Genomic DNA, 6,349 nt, shown 5'->3' on the forward strand with positions numbered 1-6,349 from the left:
TTACCCAGTGACCAGCTGTCTCTCGGACTCTCTACATGGATCCTTTCTCTCTATCGCCATTCCCCACACCTCTATCTATCTCTCTATCCCCCCACACCCCTTCTATCTATCTCTCTATCCCCCACACCCCTTCTATCTATCTATCCCCCCACACCCCTTCTATCTATCTATCCCCCCACACACCCTCTATCTATTCCTCCCTCCCTCCCTTCCAGCCATTCTCTCCTATTGCACCCAAATCCCCTGTTTCATTCCAATCCCTGGTCATGGTGATTGTTTTTGTCAGTGTCTCTTGTTCTGTCTGGGGTGACTTAGAGCCGGGGCTCTCAACCTTTCCAGACCACTGTGCCCCTTTCAGGAGTCTGCTTTGTCTTAGGTACCCCCAAGTTTCACCTCATTTCAAAACTACTTGCTTACAAAATCAGACCTAAAATACAGAAGTGTCACAACACACCGTTACTGACAAATTGCTGACTTTCTCATCGTTACCATATGTGATAAATGATGGACACTCAGCCAGCCCCTTAGCTACAAAGTCCCTCTTGGTGGCGCTTGCTTTACCTGTAAAGGGTTAAAAATCCCCCAGGTAAAGGAAAGGGAGTGGGCACCTGACCAAAAGAGCTAATGGGAAGGCTGGAACTTTTTTAAATGGTGAAAAAAGCTTTCCCTGTGTGTTCTGGGGTTGTTCTCCGGAGAGAGGAACAGAGCAAAGTCAGGGTTAGGACTATGCTGTAAAAAGCTTTTTGCCCGGTATGGAAATCACCCGATTAAGAACGACCCAAATATGTCAGTAGATCAGGAAATGTCTAGAAAGCTGCAATTAGGTTATTTCTTTTATTTTCGGTAAGGCTTGTGGACTCCTCTGTGCTAACCCCAGATGTTTTTGTTTTGCTGGTAACCTTTAAGCTGAACCTCAAGAGAGCTATTCTTGATGCTTATTTTTTGTAATTGTTTCTTTTACGATCTAGCAAAAAGCCTAAGTTCCAGATGTATTTTCTTTCTTTTTGTTTTTAATAAAATGTACCCTTTTTAATAACAGGATTGAATTTTTGGTGTCCTAAGAGGTTTGTGCACATGTTGTTTCATTAGCTGGTGGCAACTGCTAATTTCCTTTTGTTTTCTTTCTCAGCTCTTCCCCGGAGGGGGGGTGAAAAGGCTTGTGGGTACCGCACAGGGAGGAATTCCCAAGTGCACTTTCCTGGGTTCCAAGGAGGTTTTGCATTTGGGTGGTGGCAGCGTTTACCAAGCCAAGGTCAGAGAAAAGCTGTAACCTTGGGAGTTTAATACAAGCCTGGAGTGGCCAGTATTAATTTTTTTAGAATCCTTGCGGGCCCCATCTTCTGCACTCGAAGTGCCAGAGTGGGGAATCAGCCTTGACACCGTATAATGGTAAAATAAATCAATTGGAATACAACGATTGTACTTACATTTCAGTGTATAGTCTATAGAGCAGTATAAACAAGTCATTGTCTGTATGAAATTTTAGTTTGTACTGACTTCGCTAGTGCTTTTTAGGTAGCCTGTTGTAAAGCTAGGCCAATCTCCAGATGAGTTGACGTACGCCCTGGAAGATCTCTGCTTACCCCTAGTGGTACAACTACCCCTGGTTGAGAACTACTGACCTGGAGAAGGAGTAAAAGGCCTGTGAGAAAGCAGGAATCCTTATTAAAGCCCAGAGCTGCGGACACTGAAGTGGCTGGCAGTCTTTTCATTGACTTCAATGGGCGCAGGATGAGGCCCATAAATACTTGGCCCTCTAGTGTAATTAACAAGTGGCATGAAGAACTTACGGGGAAAAAAGCATCTGCAAGGTGGTTGAGGTTTACATCATATTTACAAAGTTTTCCTGGGTATCAGAATCCTTCTCTGGTCAATGTGAAATAACAATTTTCAGATATAGGGGGGGTCTGCTTCTGATTTCAGGCACGCTGGTGTAAATCAGGAATCACTGGTGTCAATCAGTGGAGTCACACCAGTGTCCAACTGGCTTAAGCAAGATCGGAATGAGGGTGTTTGTATAAAGCCCACTGGCACCATATCTAAGCAGGGTGCAGTAGAGCTGTGCACTGCAAGAGAGACGGATAGTACGGATCAGAGAGGAAGAAATCATTTTGCCTTCTGCTCCCGAGGCACAGGTACATTTAAACATCTCATTCCAAACGTTTTCCCGGGAGCACTGGGAAGTCAAAGCGTGTACGGGGACTTTGTCATCAAGGTGTTCTTGAAGGGCCCCATACTGCTTCCACTAAAGTCAGTGGCAAAATTCCCACTGGCCTCCCTGGTTACTGTCAGGACTGTTATAAAATTGTGAAAAGCTTTGCTCCAAATTAGCAGTTTGCTGATGCCAGCTACGAATGGCAACATTAACAGGCAATCGCTACAAAGTTACAGAGCACATGGTGTTAAAAAATTCAGTCCTTGTTAGTTAGTTAATTAGTTATCCAGTGTCCAAAGTGTGCTACAAAATATAGAACAATCCACCAATTGCCAGTCATTCGTCTCCCATTGAAATCATCATACCTGATGCTCAGTTGGTGTAAAACCATGTAGCTCCCTGTAAATCAATAATAACAACTGACCAGCTGCCCAGTGAGACTTCAGAGTGGCAAGATCATTACAAGTCTTCATGTTGCTTCTATATGGAAATATTTGAATTGCTTACCTACAGCTAGCTAGTTAGTTGCCTCTGTCTCTAATATACACAGGCCTAGTATCTGCGTAAGACAAATCGCCATCTGTCGTTTCTGCAGATATAATTGTAGCTGACAGTGTCTTTGGTGCCAGGCTATGCCACAGACTCACAACAGAAAGGTCAGTGGGTTGGGGTTATCACTGTTTGCAGTATCCTTCTGTCCTTCCAGTTGCTTATCTCAACAGGGTAGGAGTCCACAAGGCACCCTAAGGCCTTACAGCCTTTTTAACTACTGTGGCCAGAAGGGTGTTATATGTTATAGATGTGCAAAATATTATCGTTATTACTACTATTTGTTATCATTATTGGGACCCAAATCCAGCTCTCTTTACACAACCGGTAGGCGATCAATGCTTCTACTAACTCCTGTGGGAGTATTGTTTGACTAAGAACAGAATCAGTGCAGTGGGGTTTGGTCCATAGTTATCGTCATGCCTTTAGATTCCTCAGGGGCACTCCTTAGGAGGACACACCTGCATCTCCAACTCCGGCTTCCAGCCCCGATGCCCAAGGTCTCTATTTTCCCTTGGTGATCTCACCCTGGAGAACCAGCTCCTGAAGGACTTACTCAGCCAGAACTCCCGTTGAAGTCAGCCCTGGAGAAACCGACAGTAACTGTATTGTTAGTGAAGACGCTGATGGAAGAGGGCAAGAAACTCTCCTGCTGACATGGTGGTGTCTGCACGGGGGTAAAGCTGTAGCGCTGTATGTGAAGACAAGCCCTTACAAACCCAGAGTAGCGGAAACCTTTGCTGCATAGGGAAGACCAGGTGCCCTTTGATGTAGCATTCTCCTCACAGGCCTGGCCCCAACTGCTCCCTCCCTGGAGCTCTTCTCCCCTTCCCCCATCCCCCCCCTGAGGATTCTTAGATCCTTGTCTAGAAAAGAGAAAACTTCCCTAAAGCCAAATGCACAGGACATTGTAGGCCAAGGTGTGGCTTGTATGCAAAGGCATTATCTTCATCAATCTTCCTGATGGCTCTTTTCAGAGTAGCAGCCGTGTTAGTCTGGGACTGGGAGTGGCTGAGCCATTACAAACATTGAATCTATCTCCCCTTGTAAGTATTCTCACACTTCTTATCAAACTGTCTGTACTGGGCTATCTTGATTATCACTTCAAAAGTTTTTTTTCTCTTAATTAATTGGCCTCTCAAAGTTGGTAAGACAACTCCCACCTGTTTATGCTCTCTGTATGTGTGTATATATATCTCCTCAATATATGTTCCACTCTATATGCATCCGAAGAAGTGGGCTGTAGTCCACGAAAGCTTATGCTCTAATAAATTTGTCAGTCTCTAAGGTGCCACAAGTACTCCTGTTCTTTTTCCCCATGTTAAGTTCTCCTCACACCTTCTATGGGTCATCTCGATTATCACTTCAGTTTTTTTTTCTTCTGCTGCTGATCGCTCATCTCAGTTGATTGGCCTCTGACAGTTGGTATGCGTACTTCCACCTTTTCATGTTCTCTGTATGTATAAAGATCTTCTGTCTGTATGTTCCATTCTATGCATCTGATGAAGTGGGCTGTAGCCCATGAAAGCTTATGCTGAAATAAATTTGTTAGTCTCTAAGGTGCCACAAGTACTCCTGTTGTTTACACCCATTAGCCCAGCCCAGTGACCAGTGCAAAGGCAGAAAGCATTAGCCCAAAGGCTGTTTGACATGAGCACCCGTCTCTCTCCACACTGCTCTGGGGACTGTGGGCTCAGTCCCCCAGCCCCTGGGATCCTGGGCTCGATGGAAGCCATTTCAACCCTGGATGTAATTTACAGCAGCTTCAGAGGCTGCAAAGGTCAAGACTCTGGTGGTGCCCTCGGCCCACACCCCTCCTGCCTCCCCTGCACAGAGGGAGGGGGAAACTGGTGTCGCGGAGCCAGTTATGCTGGTTTTGCACCACTTGAGGATTCCCCTGAGTGAAGGAGAGTCCTTGGCTGCCCTGTTAGGGCAGCTTTCCCACTCCTGGTGCTGCTGCCGTGGTGCAAAGCAGGCGGCACAATGGCTGAGGATTGGCCCATGTGGGCCCAAATCTCTTCTGATTTACACCAGTGTGACTCGGGAATTACTGCACTGCAGCCAGTGGAGTGACAGCGCAGGGTTCAACCTGTGTAACTGAGGCCTGAAGCAGGGACCAGGGGCCAGCGCTTTACCCCACTGGGAGCAGGCGGGGGCTGTGTAATAGCAGACACCCCATTCCCCAGAGAAGTGAGTTCATTCAAGTGTGTCAGTTTGCATCCGTTACCAAGGCTGAACAATCCCAGCAAGTAAGGGAGGAAAAGGCAGAACAAAATACTGGTTATGGGCTCGAGCCTCTAGATGCTACTTCTGTGGAAACAAATGAGCATTTAGCCCTTGATTCCAAAGGGAGCAGGACTGGGCCTTTTCATTGGGGTCAAGCTGCTGTGACTCCGTCAATGGGAGGTCACACTGGGGTCAAGCTGCAGTGACTCCATTGATGTCAATGGGAGGTCACACTGGGGTCAAGGTGCAGTGACTCCATTGATGTCAATGGGAGGTCTCACTGGGGTCAAGCGGGAGTAAGTGGCAGGGGAATCAGGCCCAAGGGCCAGGGCCGGCTCTGGCTTTTTGGCCACCCCAAGCCAAAAAACAAAACAAAACAAAATGGGGCGGCCAGAACGGCAAAGCAAAAAAAAAAAAAAAAAAAACCTGCCGCGCAGCTGGAGCATGGGTGCAGGGGGACCTCCTGGGGGGGGAGGGAGGGAGCGGGCGGGCGGGAGAGAGAGACAAGGGGGTGGCCAGGGCTACAGCAGGGGCGCTGCCACGCTGCCCCTCCCGCTGCGCCGCCTCCTGCCACCTGCCGCGAGGGCTCCACTCCGGTCGGCAAGGAGGGAAGGAAGAGGACTGCCCTGCAGGGCGCTCTGGTTCTCTGCACCGCCGCCCCCTACAGGGGGACCGGAGCGGAACAACAACAAAAAAAAGCGGCCGTGCCACCCTAGGATTGGGCGGAATGCCGCCTCCAACAATCTGCCGCCCCAAGCACCAGCTTGCTCAGCTGGTGCCTGGAGCCGGCCCTGCCAACGGCGACTGTAGGGCCAAAGTAAGATTTTTTTAAAGTGGTTGGGAGAAATGTTGAGCCTCTTTTCCTGCCTTGTATTCTAGCCACGCCCTCCCGAACGGGCCCCATTAGAACAGAAATGTGTTTAAAAGCAAAAAACGCATCATTTTTTTATATATCTGTAACTTCCTGTAGCCCCTTCCACTTTCCTAGTTCTGATGTTTTTTAAAGCCTTTACATCCAATATTCTCACTACACACCAGTTCTTGTTGGCCATCGCTGCAAAGGGAGCTCTTACTTGGCAGCTTGACACGCTAGAACAGGGGTCGGCAACCTTTCAGAAGTGGTGTGCCGAGTCTTCATTTATTCACTCTAATTTAAGGTTTCGTGTGCCAGTAATACATTTTAATGTTTTTAGAAGATCTCTTTCTATAAGTCTATAATATATAACTAAACTATTGTTGTATGTCAAGTAAATAAGGTTTTTAAAAAGTTTAAGAAGCTTAATTTAAAATTAAATGAAAATGCAGAACCCCCCGGACCAGTGGCCAGGTCCCGGGCAGTGTGAGTGCCACTGAAAAAATCAGCTCGCGTGCCGCCTTCGGTACCTGTGCCATAGGTTGCCTACCCCTGGGCTAGCATGA

Source organism: Malaclemys terrapin, chromosome 14 (assembly GCF_027887155.1).
Source record: "Malaclemys terrapin pileata isolate rMalTer1 chromosome 14, rMalTer1.hap1, whole genome shotgun sequence".
Classification (NCBI taxonomy): domain Eukaryota; kingdom Metazoa; phylum Chordata; order Testudines; family Emydidae; genus Malaclemys; species Malaclemys terrapin.